Source organism: Nilaparvata lugens, chromosome 3, assembly GCF_014356525.2.
Source record: "Nilaparvata lugens isolate BPH chromosome 3, ASM1435652v1, whole genome shotgun sequence".
NCBI lineage: Eukaryota > Metazoa > Arthropoda > Insecta > Hemiptera > Delphacidae > Nilaparvata > Nilaparvata lugens.
The window spans coordinates 91,417,508-91,434,101 of record NC_052506.1 but is presented as its reverse complement, the minus strand read 5'-3'; the positions used below and the strand labels follow the sequence as shown (position 1 = coordinate 91,434,101).

At 33.4% G+C, this 16,594-nt stretch overlaps 1 protein-coding gene across 1 annotated transcript in view; it reads right to left on the bottom strand.

Annotated features, from left to right (window-relative positions):
* Positions 1-5,551: 5,551 nt before the first annotated feature.
* LOC120350636 overlaps positions 5,552-16,594 on the bottom strand; it is a 203,537-nt gene continuing 192,494 nt past the window's right edge. The window contains exon 19 of the mRNA XM_039425033.1: positions 5,552-5,705. The gene's annotated coding sequence lies outside the window, so the exon portion shown is untranslated. The remainder of the gene's footprint in view (positions 5,706-16,594) is intronic.

Below are 16,594 nucleotides of genomic sequence, written 5' to 3'. Positions count from 1 at the left end.
ATAACACTTAATGATCATTGGCCAAATAAATTATCTATTTTTTACAGTCAAAATTATCAAGTAATCTAATAAGATTATTTTCACTAATATCTGGAAACAAAGAAATTTCTATACATTATTCTTAGTATTATTATCGTTCTGTGATTGTAGGATACTGTTGTTATTATTTTTTTTACAGCCTACAAAAATATTAATTTAATAAATAGTCTATTGTTCTTATTTCAATTTAAAAACAGTAGAAATTGGTAAAATAGAAAAAATATAATATTGTAAGTAGATTCGGTAGATAAGATTACTCAATTAAATAACGATGATTTAAATAATGATGAGGATTTCAAAGTGTTTCAAAATTTAAGTCAATCTAGAGATTTTTTAAAAAAAAGAGAATCAATTAATGAAGTGAATATTGTTAGCATTAACATTAGATCATTGAGGAAGAATTGGGGTTTTTTGAGAGCAGAAAGTAATGATATAATTAATGAGATAGATGTTTTAGTTCTTAGCGAAATTAATATTAAAAATGAAGAAATCAATTTGTATGGAATTCCAGGATTTGTGAATTTAATGAAATGTAGGTCGGATGGAAGAGGGGGTGGTGGAATAGGAATTTTCTATAAACAATGGTATGAAGTAGAACAATATAATATAGAATTTGAATCGGCTGAACTGGTTGCTATGAAACTCTGTGGTAGGACTGTAATACTAATAGCAATATACAGACCTCCTAATCTAAATGTGAATCTTTTCAATGAGGAACTAGACAGTTTTTTATCATCTGAAATAATAAAAAATGAAAAAAACATCGTCATAGTGGGAGATATCAACATATGTTACCTAACAAACATGTACGGGGCAAACAATTATATAAATGTGTTATACTCTCATGGCCTATATAACAGTATCCAAAAACCAACAAGAGAAGAAATCTATAATAATACATTGGTATCAACTTGTCTGGATCACGTTAATTTAAAGGTAGACGAAAGTAGCTCCTATATTTCCTTTTTAATTGAAAGCAAGGTTGCAGACCACTATTGGACAGGAGTTAAATTACTGAAAAACCACACAGATGAAGATCAATGTTCTATAGAAGATGAACATAAAGCTATTATATTAACAAGGAAGGTTAATGAATTGATTCGAGCTGAAAATTGGTGGCCAATATTAGATTTAAGAGAACCATCAGAGATTTATAACGAGCTAGTTAGGAGGTTCCATAGCATTTATGATAGGAGTATAATAAAGGTCAAGTTAAGAGCAAATAATATACATAATCCCTGGTTCAATGATAGTATAAAGCGAATGATAGAAAGAAAAAATGAGGTTTGGAAAATGGTTAAGAGAGACAAATATAATATAGATCTGAGAAATCAATTTAAAATTATTAGAAACAAGTTGACTGACTTGATTAGAAAGGAAAAAATGAATTATTATTTTAGAGTGTTTAACAATAACTTTAATAACACGAAGAAAACTTGGGAAATCATAAATCAATTTGTTAACAAGAAGAAAAGACCAGCTCTAAAACAATCAATTAAGGCTAATTTTAATTTAAATGAAAATAATCAAATAATGAACTTAACAGAGAGTTTTAAAAGGAGCTTTAAAGAAAAAATAGAAGAAATTACAACAGAGATGAATGAACAACATTTTGATTTGACCTTGAACTTAACAGAAGGGAACTACACAATAGGTAATAAGATGAGTATGTATTTTCAAAAAATGAAAGAACAACACCTCTATAGTATTATTGGTAAACTTAACAACAGATCATCTGCTGGTCCTGATAAGATCAGATCACTAGATATAGTAAATAATATTTTCTATCTAAAGCTGGTACTTATGCATCTATTTAATCGAATAATTGAAACAGGGAAGATACCTCAAAGCTTAAAAGTAACGTATCTCAGACCTATCTACAAAAACGGGGTAAAGAAAAGTGTGGATTCTTATAGGCCAATAGGATCGATTTCAGTAGTCATGAAAATCCTGGAACACTTTATTAGTATGCAATTGAATCAATACTTGACTAGACATAATATAATAAATGAGGCACAATACGGTTTTGTTTCAAAAAAATCAACAATAGATTTGTTAGAGAAAATGACAGACGATATCTTTGAGGCCTTAGATGATAATAAATTTGTCATAACAGTAGCAACAGACCTAACAAAAGCGTATGATCTAGTGAATTATGAAATAATGCTGCAAAAAATAAAAAAAATAGGCATTGGTGGGAATTTGCTGAAGGTGTTTGAAAATTACTTTGTAGAAAGAAAAATTCATGTAAACATAGGTGAATATGTTAGTACAGATTATAATCAAATATGTGGATTGATTCAGGGCAGCATTTTATCTCCTGTTTTATTCAATTTGTATGTGAACGATTTAGCAAGTCTCAAATTCAGAAGCAAATTACTGCAGTATGCAGATGATAATATTCTATATATGGTACACACTGATCTGAATATATGTATGAGATACATGCAGGAAGACTTGAACTTAGCAAATAAGTATTTTTTCAATAATGCTATCAAGATAAATTCAAAAAAAAACTAAAGTTATTATATTTAGAAATCATAGAATCAATATCAATATACACAACCATAGGTTAATATGCCATAAGGTAAATTGTCTTAGAGATAGGTTGAGAAATGATTGTACATGTCAACAATTAGAGTTCAATGAAAGTATTAAACATTTGGGAGTGTTTTTTGATGCAGACATGCGATTTGGTTCACATAATGATAGAATTTTGAAAATTATGAAGGCTGCTCTGTATAAGTGCTCTAGAATTAGCAGGTGCTTTCCAATTAGTACTAAAAGAATAGTCTATTTTTCCATGATACAAGGTGTAATATTTTATGGAATAACATTGCATAGTTTGGCACCAAGTTATTTGAAGCAGCCTGTCTATGATGTAGTTAGGAGAATAACGCAAACTTTGTTCAATGGAATTGAGATTCACTTGTTGGGTATCATGTCAATGGAAGCTCTTGCTAAATATACTGACCTGTCCTGACCTGAAATTATTTTAAAAATGAATTCAGGGAAGTTAATGAGATAGGTTATGGTTTAAGAAATAGGGCATTTAGACCGCAAAGATATAATAATAACTATGGTAAGAGATTATCAAAATTTAGAATTCCTTACCTGCTGAATTGTCTGCCACCTGAGTTGAGAAATTTGCAAGGAAAAAGCGAATTGAGAACAAAATTGAAAGATTTCTTTATAAGAATAGCTGAATAGGATAGAACATCTTTTTCCAAGTGATTTTATTATGTGTTAGTGTGTTAAAATTTAGTCAGGTTAGTAAGTAGTCAAGTTATAAATATGTAAAGTTAGTAGTATACTAAAGTTAGTGAACAGAGAAGAAAAGGAAACATAAAAATAAAAAATTCCAATAGGCTAGATTGATTTTAATATGGAAAATAGAAAGAAAGTATTGTATGTAAAATGTAATTTATGCTGATAGGTTTAAGATTATAAAAAATATTGTAATGAATTATTACTGATGTTTATAAATTTTGAAGGTTATTTGATTGTGCTTCTGTGTTGTGTTCGTTTGTGTAGTCTCTAGTCTGACGGCTACGGCCATCTGAATTTCGTTACTTGTGTATGAACAGTCAAAGAATTAAAGAGCGACTCAAGTGATGAAAATCGGAACTTACTGTATGTCAAACTCTCAAGAATTTCCTCATTGTAGAATAAATACAGTAATGATTGAATGTGAATATATTATTATTATTATGTAAATGATTTTGACACTCCTCAATTAGCTATAAGCTAGAGGAGTAACTAAAAGCACTGAGTGTATTATGATTGTAATGTAATTTGAAGGAATGAATAAATTGAAATTGAAATTAAATTGAAAATTGAAATTATTATTATTATTACTATTATTGAGATTGGTCGCAGAATAACAGAGAAATTAATCCTTTTCGTACTGCATGCATGACAACTTTTTACAATTTAAACATAGATATCAAATTTTAAATTCAAATTGTATTTAAGATGAAGCTTCGAAAGTCGGTATGGCTTCATATGCCATACAGCTGATTTTACAATGTTTTTCAGATGATCTTGTTTGTCTTGTAAAAGTATGATTGTATGAGAGAAATTAATTTCTCTGTTATTCTTCGACCAATATTAATAATGAGGTATCCTTGAAATCTTGTTAAAATTTGCCAACTTTTTTGTCTCTTGTAAATTTTCTGTAAAGTGAACGGTTTTCATGGAATTTGTCATTAAAAAATTAAAATGGCCGCCATTTTGAAAATTAACATCAAAATTTTTTCATTTTATTTTTTAATGTTAAGTCTTCATAGCAGGAATATTCATGCCCAATTTCAGATCAATACTGTATTTGGTTCTTGAGATGAAAATTCCTGAGTGAAAAACATAATGACAACTATAAGGATAACCACTGAGTTTTAGATATGTCAATTACAACATTTGTGGTCTCCCATCATCCAGGAACAATACCCTGAAATATTCGACACTGCCTCTGGAATATCCTGTATATTGGGTCAATTGAGAAAAAAAACTAGCAATATTGCTAATACTAGGATTCGAGTCAGCTGCTCTATAATCTTATCACCTGGGCAGATCTAGCATTTACTTATGAATATTGGTTGAGTTCAAAGCCACTGATCAATTCCATCGGGTTTTTTTTCAGTAAAAAACCTGATCACAGATTAGTGATCACAGATGAACCACAGAATGAAAAGTCGACTAGTATCTTGACGCCATAATTCGCCATCTTGAAAGAAAGTGAAGCATTGTAATAAAGCAGTAGTTTTTATTCCTAAAAGATGATGCAGTCATGTGTCGTGGTCTTGGTGCACTCAAATCCTGGTTAGATTGATACCTTTCATTTTGTGTGTATTCTGTAGCTGAACGGTTGCACATGAGTCATGACTGACAGATGTTTCCCCTGTTGATCATATTTTCTTAACAAAACTAGAACTTAACCTTTTACATTGTAATCAATAAAAATGAAAACCACCAGGTGATTGGAGTTGTTTTATTTTAAATGTTATTAAATTTATGTAATCATGCATTTCTCTGCTCCCAAATACATCATAATGGAGTACATTATTTGTAAACAACATCGTATTCAGCCATGTCTGTTTACATTCAGCCATTCAGCTACTCTATTTACGTTCTTTTCCATCAGTGGGAAGTTCAATTAACTGATCAGTGAACGAACCGGATATGACTTTTTTTTTCTTATCAGTTAGACTAAAGACCTTGAAGAGGTATAAACGCACAATGCAGAGGTATAAACGCATATTTTTTTGTAATATTATAGATCACAAAAATCTTCAAGATCTTCAGTATGTAATAATCTTCCAGGCTGTCCCCTCAATGGCCGATTTCAATTCCAAATAAACTAGCGCTGCATGTGAGTCTATGCATCGTTCAACGACCAAACAGTGCTTCGTTCAGAGTCACGTTCACTCACTGGTCTCATCCTTCACTCACCGATCAGTGGCTTTGAACTCAACCTTAGTTGTTGAAACTGATAGATAACTCGAAAAACTCACGTCAATAAACAGCTGACTATATCTTTTGATGAATAACTCTGTCCAATCTCCAACTTCATCCCAAAATCCAGTTCAATTCTATACACTTCGTACGGCTCTCGCAACGAATAGCGTATGTCTCTTCTGAAATTTTGGTCCAATTCTTCCTGCTTTAAACTAAAAACGAAAGATGTTCAATATCTTTATCATTGATGAAAAGCGTTTCAAAATAACGTGGATCAATTCAAGTATTGGATGGAGAAGCACCTGACCCATACCGTAAGTAATAAAAGTGCAGGAGACATTTAGAATATCGATAGATTGTATGGTATGAGATGTTGTGGTATTTTTCCATAATTGAAAGAATAAGACTTTGATATTGACTAAGACTATTTATCCAATAACAACAAACTTATTAGTTCAGCTGAAGATGTGGTAGGTTTTACCATGAAACCTGGTTCTGAATTATAAATTAATTTCCGAATAAATAAAAGTGGTATTGACAATATCAAAGTCTTATTATTTCAATATTGATAGACTTACTTTTATGCATCAATAATGTTTAAAATAAAACTGGTACTCATATACGAGGATGATATTTTTTCAAACTCCGATCACATATCAGCATTAAGACAGAGTTGAATAGCAGGGGTTAGGGGAGATTTTCACAGAGTTGAACAGTGCGTTCTCTCCACCGAACGCCCTGTGGTCAGATCTTCAATAAGTAATTATTGTTGTTGAGTAAACTTATAGACCCTGAAACGAGACCGCGAGTCTCCCATCAAGTGCTAGTTGCATGTTAGCGTTATTCGCTTTTGCAAATGAATAAAGGCAGTAGTTCAGCATACATTCAGCAAAGAATCATTTAAGTTCATGCAGAAAACGTTAATAGTGATGATTATCTCAGGAAAATTCATGGCGTCAGCTAAAATGACTTCCAGAATCGATATTATATGATCCGTGGCAATTCGGCCTGAAAAACTGGTGCAATTTAACGGCTTCTTTAGTTAGTCAAAAGGGATATTTTCGATCACCCGTCATATAAACATGACTTGGTCATTTAAGTAACTTATACCGTTCCCCCCAAAGTGAGGGGAACATAACTTGGAGGGTGGCGCTTCCAAACTAATGAGAAGCAGGAGCTCCAAAACAACATTAACTCATTCGGCGGCAACATTTTATGAACAGGATTTCGGTTTAGCTGGTCCACTGGTATGATAAATGCCTGCAAGGCGGTTTATGTTGAAAAATAATCATAATATGTCTAAGTAACATTTAGTGATGAAACTTTTCTTCTATAACATTACATTCGTCTTTTTATTCATATTTGTATTTTTTTCTTCATTCGTATGGCAAATCGGAGATTAAGGAAAATGATCATTGTACAATACACTGGGAATAAAACGAAAACAGCTATTATAATAGGCGTGAATAATAATAACCAACCAAACTATAGTCAATTAACTAACTGAAAACAATAGCTATGAAATAATTTGAACTGGAATAAAATATACTAGAATTCGATACCATCGAGGTAAAGTCTTCAGCCAAACTATCAATTACATCATAGTCACGGTAAATCATGAACGTTGTACTTTTTTTATATTCAATGATACATTGCTATCTAGTTTAGGGACAAATGAGTAACTTTTTTCTGTCCTATAATACTAATAAATACTTCATACAAGAGAATCCTCCATAGGGTCTCCTATTCAAATTCTAATATTAGTACACTGCTTATGACTGTACTACACAGGTGGGTTTCACTCATTTCCACTGCTCTGCTTTTCACTGAACACAAGACCCTTGAATCAGCACTAGACCAGTTCAAATGGCTTCTTCCTTTTCAGCCTCCCAACCAATCTTTCATTCCCCAGCAGCTGGATTGCTTCGATGTTGTCGTGTTGGTGGAGTCGAGCCTCATGCTTCTCTGCATGCCTCTGGATTTCGCTGCATACCAGGTCGACTTGCAGGTCTCTGTGAAAGTCGCTGTTTCTGATGTACCAAGGAGCATCAGCAATGTTTCTCAGCACCTTGTTTTGGAAGCGTTTTATGACTTTGATGTTACTGTCTTTTGTACTCCCCCAAAGTTGTATACCATACGTCCATACTGGCTTTAGAATCTGCTTATACAGGAGTACTTTGTTTGGAATTGACAGGATGGAGTTCCTTTCAATCAGCCACCAGAGTCTCTTGTATTTTATTCCCAGCTCTCCTCTCTTCTTCTTAACATAGACCTTCCAGCGAAGCTTTGAATCTAAAGTCATACCTAGGTACCTGGCATCATTGGAAAATGGTACTATTTGATTTTTAATGGTTATTGGTATGGGTTGAGCAGCCCTCTTGTTGGTGGAATTGATATGAACTGATTTTGCTTCATTGAGTTTAATCTTCCATTTTGTTGTCCAGTCTTCAATTTTTCTGAGAGATCTTTGAAGTTTTGCTGTGGCACTTTTGATCTTGTCATCTATAGGTAATATTGCTGTGTCGACAGCAAATTTTGCTATTGTATTATTCTCGAGACATGGTAGATCACTTGTGAACAGAAGATAGAGAATCGGCCCCAAAACACTCCCTTGTGGTTCTCCTGCTTCTATTTCTCCTAGTCCAGAATAAGCATCTTCATGGTTCACACTGAAGTATCGTCCAGTTAAATATGAATGTAAGATGTCTGTGAATTGCTTTGGAAGTACCTTTTCAACTTATTGATTAGTCCTTCATGCCAGACTCTATCAAAAGCTTGACTCACATTCAGAAATGCTGCAGAACAAATTTTTTTCTCTTTCAATGACCTTTCTATTATATTTACAATCCTGTGTACGTGATCAATCATTGAATGTTTTTTCATGAAGCCAAATTGATGATCTGGTATCAATTTTTTCCTTTCAATAATTGGAGTCAGCCTTTTCAACAATACTCTCTCGAAAAGTTTCGACACTACTGGAAGCAAAGATATTGGCCGATATGATGAGATGTTGTGAGGCTCTTTTCCAGGTTTTGGGATCATTACCATCTCAGCTACCTTCCACATGCAAGGAACATATTTGAGTTTAAAAACGACATTTATAATATTAGTTAATTCCACTAAAGCTTTCCTTTGTAAATTCTTCAATACTACTCCTGGTATTGAATCGAATCCTGGTGCTTTTTTTGTATTTAATTCTTTTATTTTTTCCTTCACTCCATCCAGTGTAACATGTCCAAACTCTCCGCTCTCCTGAACAAAATCCTCTTCAATTTCTAGCTCATCATGATTGTGTCGTTGAAATGTGTTCACCAGATGATCAGCAAATGCTTGAACTTTTTCTGTATTGCTTCTAGCCCATGAGCCATCCTGTTTCCTAATTGGTGTTGTATGCTGAATTAGTCTTTTCAATTTCCTGGCTGCCTTCCAGAGAGAGTTGTCGGTGCTTTCTTCTCCTGTTAGATTTCCTAGATGATGATTATTGATTCATTCTTTATTTGTTGGATTTCTCTTCTGAGCTGCTGAGTTGAATGATTAAGTTGCCTTTTATCTTCTGAAGTTCTTGTTTGTTGTCATTTTTTCCTAGCTCTCCTTTTCCCAGCTATCAATTCCGTCACTTCTGCTGGATAGCTATTTCCTACAGTTCTTTTCCTTAGTTGTGGGGTGTTCCACCAGGCTGCCTGTTGCACGTCAATGAAAATTTTTTCCAGTTCTCCATCGAGCTGTTCCATGCTTCTCAATGGTACATCGAGGATTATTTTTTTCTTCCAGCATCTGTTGAAGTCCTTCCCAGTCTGTATGGGTATTAACAAGCCCTGGCCGTTCATTCTGTTCTTGTATAATAGTTTCACTCAGCTGTAGAAGAATTGGAGAATAGTCAGAATCAAGGTTGAAACTTTCCTCAATACTCAAGTAGTTGATACTCACATTTTTAACTAAGAAGAAACTTATTAGGTCTGGAATTTTTTGCCTATCTGAGGGTCAGTATGTTGGTTTTCTGGTAGAAATGGTCTCACAACTTGTACCAAAATTAAATTCTCAATAGTTAACTACAATTTTAATTCCATAATTTGAATAATTATAATTGAATTTTGTCAGTTTATAGTTCATAAAAGATTTATACTTTGTATTTTGTTTTGCAAGTTGGCAAAACTGATATTGAACAGCTGAACTGTCACCCTGTACTCACGACTGAATGCTTCGTCACTCACTACTACATTGGATTTTTTCATTGTCTGACTTAAGATTTGAGAAATGGTTCCTTCTTTTCGTTCTGTATCTAATTATCTTCCAACATGATTTAATATTGCCAAAATAGGCTTCGGCCTTCTTTACTTTTAATGTTTTGATTGAGTCTATTTTCAAAACCCAGATGGGCTCTCTGATTCATGTTAAATATGATAAAATTGAAGATATCTTAAAACACAACCTGCTTGTACAAAAACTATTGGACCATGGAATTTGAGTAAACTTGACTAAACATCATGAAGACACAACAGAGTAAAGTACCTACAATATGATATATATTTCTTCTAAATTCCGGTAAGCTGCATCATGAAATTTCTACATTATCTTCAACTACAATCATATTCTCTTCTCTTTGAAAATCAATAACTTGGAAATCTTCCAAAACGCCGAGTGAAATATTAAATGGGTAGCGCTACTTCCTAAATTCATGAACTCCAAATTAAATTCCATATCAATTTTTTGTAATTATTTGTGACAATCATGGTTTCTTCTCGATCTTCATATTTGTCTTGAGGAATATATTGTTATTTCCTTGACTCTCCCAGATTTCGAATTTTATTAACCTGATTTCATTCATGATATTGAGCTGTTGACATGATCTGCTGATTCTGGGGTCCATTGCATTCTTTCTCTTGTTTGCAAGTAGTTTATTATTAAACTGGTTGTAAAAAACTGTACTCCATAATAGCCTTATAGAGCTCTCTGCCTTTCGTGGTTGATAACGTGACCCCCGAAAAAATTTTTTTTGCATAAAAATCACCTCCAAGAATGAATTTTGTACCAAACATCTCAAAAAAACTTAGTAAATATGAATTGTATGTTCTGGGACAGAATGCACCAGACTTTCCAACCTAACCTAACCTAGCCTAACCAAATTCGAGTTCAAGGTCGAGGTCAAAGTCAAGGTCAAGGTCAAGGTCAAAGTCAAACTTTGAACATAAAAAAAATATGAATATAAGAAAAAATGAAAAAAATAAAAATAAAAAAATTGAAAAATTAAAGGAAAAAATTGAATAAGAAGAATTGAATCAAATATAAATAAAAATAAATATAAAGACTTCCCACTCACTCTGGAGTGTATATATAGCCCACTCACTCTGGAGTGTATATATAGTGAGCATCAGTCTGTTCAGTCAAGAGCCATGAAAGACACATCACCTGTTCAGTTCTAGATTCCACACACAACACACACACACACACACACACACACACCACACACACACACACACACACACACACCACACACACACACACACACACACACACACACACACACACACACACACACACACACACACACACACACACACACACACACACACACACACACACCACACACACACACACACCACACACACACACACACACACACACACACACACACACACACACACACACCACACACACCACACACACACACACACACCACACACACACCACACACCACACACACACCACACACACACACACACACACCACACACACACACACACACACACACCACACACCACACACACACACACCACACACCACACACACACACACACACACACACCACACACACACACACAACACACACACACACACACCAAAGGAAACAATTCTATGCACTCTTAGAACTTCTTCTCTCACATAGTTATGATATTCAGTCTTCAGTAAGAAATCATTCTCTCAATAGCTAGTTTTACATTTTATGTGAATAGTTCATATTGAATAACATGATAAATTAGAAGGACTTGAATCACGCCTTCAGAGAAACGTATATGCTTCAACAATGATTACTTGGATTAGATGGCAGAAGAGGAAAAGAAAGAGAACTTGGATTAACATTGCTTGCTCATGTTAATTAATTCTCCGGGAAAATTTTGTAAGGGAAGATGCTAGAAGCAGCAGTTCAAGCAATATCTTACACGATTATTATGGCTGAGATTTAGCAGATGCTTTGTGTAAATCGATGTTTTTTTCATAACTTACACCCTGCCATGTATAATTCTTGAGAACTTGTGAAATTCACGAGAATAGTAATTGGTAAGCTTTGTGGAGTTTTGGAGAGCAGTAGGCTTACTTTGTTATGTTCTACCATAGAAAAAGGACGTTATTGAATTAATCATTATTAGTTTATTCATGTACAATCACATCATTGGTTTTTGGTATTATTCACAAAGCGGACATCTTCTAGAAAACAAGAAAACATTCTATGGAATAGTAATTATCATTAAACGAAGATCCCAATCAAGACTTCCGCTACTGCAAATATTGACAACATGATTATTTAATTGGGATTTTCGTTTAATAATAATTATTTATTCATTCGCATTTGAACAAATGCAACTTCCAATTTATTTCCATCTGTATTCTATGAAATAGTCTCCATTCATTAAAATTATCATATTCTGAGTATGTAGTTTCCCAATTAATACCAGATAGAATATTGTACATGTTGTAATCTTGTAATACTTCAAATTTCTTAAGAAGAAACAAAATGTGACATTATTTCCATAAAACGTATATTGAGAAATGAAACAAAAGAAAATATAATAAGAGCAATGAATAGATTAGAAATAATTCAAAGCAGATAATTTTATTCATTTTCTAATGCAGCAATGATGATAAAATCTTCGAAATTTTTCCTCAGGCTCCTTATATATTATGAGAGTATATATTATAGAGTATATAGAGTATTCAGAGTATATAAGAGTATAGAGTATATATTATAGAGTATATAAGAGTAAATAGTAATATATTAGTAGAGTATTAATAGTTTCATTTCCTATATTACAATTCTTCATGAAGAAATAATTTGTGTTTGAAATTGACTTTGTAATTTAATCAGAATCATTGATTTCTCACAATATTTAAATAGAAATGCAACTGGCTATAATGAGATACATAGTCAGTATCAAAAGTCAGTATCTGGAAGGTCACTATCTTTTAGAAAAAACGGGTTTGTGATCCTTGTATGTTATAAGACAAAGCAGATTACTTCATTCATTTTCTAATGCAGCACCGATGATAAATTGATGTATGGTATGTAGAAGTATGATAAACCAGGCACCAGAAAACTGAGTGTTATTCATGGAAATGTATAATTGAATTATAAAGACATTTTCATATATTTTCCTCTATACTTTCATACTGGCATAACTTGAACCACAACTATTACTTATTTCAGAAGGCAGTGGAAAATGTAAACAAAACAAATGTCAACAATAATGCTCTCCCATGAAATCCATATTTAGTAAAAAAAGAATCTATATAATATAAAAACCTCCACTAATCAATCATCTGAAATGAAACATCAAATCGAGCTCATTCCAATAAATAATGAGGGGGACATCACCTGTTGACAAAATCGTTTTTACAGGAACAAATAAGCTTTTCCAAGTGGAGAAATTCCTACTCTCTTTTAATTTTCCAGTAATTATAAAATTCATGTATCATTTAGAAACCTTTTAAGGAAATTATTCAGAACACAATATTTTCATTGAATCTATAATGATTATTAATTGATCGAATAGTTTGATTAGGAATGTAATGGATTATATGACAGCTCAATGAGAGTTGTCGAGAACTGGTAGAGAGAAATGAGTGGAGGTTTAGCAAGTGAATGAGCAAGTTATATTAATGAGCATGAGTAATATAAGCATATCATCTCCTTCGATTTCCTTGAATGGAAGACATTCTCAAGGGATAGCTGAATCTTATTTCTCATTTGAATAATATCAATAATAGAATACATTGAGCTCTTGTAGTTGCATTTGTCTGCTTGAATTTGTCAGATGAATTGACAGATTTTCTCATGTTTTGATGCTTCGAGTGATTTTCAAATGAAAAAGAGTTATTGAAGACAAATATCATGTAACAGTCAAGCTGAAGGATGGTGAATGTTTTTCCATAGCTTTATAATTCATCGTATCTCTGTGAGTTCAACATTCTTTGAAGAATACCATGCTGAAAAATGATAACTTTCTGAAATAGCATCTCCACACAACTCTCCGAGAAAAATCTTTTAATCTTTCTCCAATGAAACTTTCTTTCATGAAACAAATATAATAATGAAAAATTATGAAGGGAAATAGATGTATCTTTGAAAAGTACACTGGTGAAAAACGATAATTTCCTAAGATGGTCTCTCTTTAATGATAATCTCATGATACGTCTACAGCAAATTGCAAGAAACCTAGCCGAATGCATTGTTTCATTGAATTCTCTTCAGCTCGATATTACATTATTGTTCTTCATCAATAATTTGAAGCTAAATTTTTGAACTCAAGAAATAAGCAACTTGACACAATCATTGTACAATGGTGAATATGTAATACATTGATTTCAATTATCAATATACAGAGCTATTCTGTATAACTATTATTATAACTATTCAGAATATTTAACATCTGAAACATAAGAGAAATCATCTATATTTAGAGGTTCGTCAATAGGAAACCAACTTGAGATAAATAAGTAATGTCAATAGGTTTTCAGTACTCTTCAATAGCTAGTCAATTATTGAGAATGCTCATTATGATTCAAAAAGAGGGCAAAACTCCAGCCGAATATGAATGAGATTTGAGTCTTTCACATTCCATATTTTATAAATGAGAATTACTCCCACTACAGATGAAGTTCACGTATGTTAATTTCTATCATATAACACAAGTTCAAAAATACAGTCGAACCTTTGTTTAACGAAGTCGATTATCCCAAGAAAAAATTTGCTGCTGAATGGTATCCATTATTGAGAGGATGTTCTGTCAAGAAAACTGTCACGATCTTATGGATCTTGTAATATGGTATCTCGGCGGTAAATAAATGAATATGGTACATTCAACATATCATCACAAACGTAGGTAGGGTACCTATTCCAGTAATTGTAAAATTTATTTATAATTCAGAAACCTTTTAAGGAAGTTATTCAGAACACAATATTTTCATTGAATCTATAATGATTGTTAATTGTTCGAATAGTTAGATAAGAAATGTAATGGATTATCAGTGGGGCTCCAAGGCTTGTGATGGGTCCAAGTCTATTTTTAACCTTGGGCAGGACAATAGATAGTTGGAAAGGGTTAGCTATTGTTCCTAGGTCTATGAATGCCCATTGTTGGTGGCTAGTATGGAAGTTGGACCCAAAGGTAATTTGTCATCCAAATAGTACACGATTTGGAGTTATATGGAGTACTTGGCTACACATGCATATTGACAAGTTGACCTATGGATTTAGGAGTTTAAGGACTGTGATAATAATTGATCATTTTTACTAGTGCTATTACAAAGCCCCCCCACCCTAATCTATCTTCACTCACTGATACAAAATTACACAGCTTACTAAATTAAATATATATATAATTTAAATATATAAAATGATTATTATGACAATTACTAATTAAGCTTTTGAGTTGATTCTTCATCAGTGAGGACTGTAAGCGAATCATGATTTATTTTCACGAGAATAATTAAAGCTTCCCTAGATAATAAGTGAATATTGTAGCTAAACAAAAACACAAATAATACAATTTCAATATTATATTCAAAAATGGATTGTTTTCTTCAAAAGAGAGTTACGTTTAGTCAAGCAATTGAATCAGTTCATCACTGATACTCTGATTCGAAGTTTGGATCTTGTAATAAATTTATCCTTATCTATAACTACTGTCACAAAGTGAATTTTTGTGACGGATGGAGAGCCGTCGTCCAGCGAAAAATTAGCGAAATTATTCTATTTTAGAATAGGAATAGGATCGTCTGCCGGATATATTTTGTTAGATTTGTAGTTGTGTATATGCATTATCACCATCGCCGTCAACCCCTTTAAATTAGCAGCATTCGTATCATCAAAACGATAAGCGGCTACCGAGTCGGGTCACTATCGCTCTTCATGAAATTTCTGGAATAGAAATATTGTTTACCGGCCTGAATTAGTGTAGCAATTAATATCAGTGTCATCATTAGCTGCACCCTTATCATCAGCACTAGTGGATTCAAACCCTGTCACATGACCAGTGGCGTGATCGTCTTTTCAGACTCCCATTGGTCAGCAAGCCCCTTTTCCCCCGGCCTCCTAACTTTCAGCGACCCGGTGTTGCTTCAAGAAGACCTGGGAGAGAGGCAGTTGTTCGGTGGTTGAGCGTGAGATCGGGTCGCGAATCTCCTCTCCTTACAACGTTACCGACACTAATTATTATTCTATCTTGTGTTAACGTAGAATATTGTAGGTCGAGTTCCGAACAACTCGGAGTTAGAATTACCTTGTGGGTTTTTCTTTCTTGTCAGCTATTTTTTCCCGAATTCGTATCACTGGGGGTGAACGAGTTATTCTTGGTTTTGAAACCTGTAAGGGATCTCAAGTTTGTGCTACAAACAGTTGAGTGGGGAAATTTAGCTAGGCTCTCAAGTAAATTATATTTGAGGGCTTAATTCTTAAGTCTCGACTCTGTCGCTTCACGACGTTTAAGTTTAGTACAGGAATTTGTTTGCTATTCTCCATATTTAATTCTGCAGTGATTCAGGTAACTGTATGTTAGGACTGGTCACTTGTGTGCATTTCCTCTTCTGTAATAAGGTAATCTCAGTTTTTAGGGATGTATTTTCCTTATTAATTTTCATACTATAGAGTGGCCCTGTATTTTAAATTCGCTTAGCAGTTTCTGACTTGCTGTAATTCCAAGTAGGAACAGCCCAATCCTTTTCCTAGAGAACTCAGGTGCAGCTTGAGCTCGTCCTCGCCGAAGTTTCTAGACTGCGGCATCCTTTCTCTTTCTCTCTCTTAACTTTCCCTATTCTATAATCCTTCTAGCTCTCAGGTACACCTTGAGGACTTTCTCGCCGAAGTTTCTAGACTGCGGCATCCTTTCTC